This window comes from Mus caroli, chromosome 9 (assembly GCF_900094665.2).
Source record: "Mus caroli chromosome 9, CAROLI_EIJ_v1.1, whole genome shotgun sequence".
Taxonomy (NCBI): domain Eukaryota; kingdom Metazoa; phylum Chordata; class Mammalia; order Rodentia; family Muridae; genus Mus; species Mus caroli.
This window is the reverse complement of record NC_034578.1, coordinates 115471132-115471682: the sequence shown is the minus strand read 5'-3', so window position 1 is coordinate 115471682 and position 551 is coordinate 115471132.

Here is a 551-nt window from a genome sequence, read left to right as displayed (position 1 = left end):
TTCAGATAGCTCTCTGTTCCTGTGTTGTTCGTGATAACCATTTCAGATGTCTCTCCTAGATGGGGGCCCCATTGTGGAAACTGTGGCCTGTTGCTCACGGCGGCATGTCTGATATCTCCTTGGCAGTCTGTATGTTTGTGTCGAGGATGACAGATAGACTGAGTCATGTCCCTCACAGGCATATCCAACCCTTTGTCATTGCGACACAATGCTGTCATATTCAAAGGTCACAAATGAGAACCTCAAAATTGAGTTACCAAAGTGGGGGCCTGAAGAGATGGTTCAGTGGTTAATAGCACTAGCTGCTCTTCCAGAGGTCTGGGGTTGGATTCCCAGCAGCCATAGTAACTTACAATGGTCTATAATATAACTTTAGTTCCAGATGACCCAACATGTCTGAGGGCAGCAGACATGTGCATTGTGAACAGATGTTCATGCAGGCAAACACCCATACATACAAAATAAGTAAAAAAGAAAAAGGAAAGAGAGAGAGGGGGGAGGGAGGGAGGGAGGAAGGGAGGAAGGGAGGGAGGGAGGGAGGAAGGAAAGAA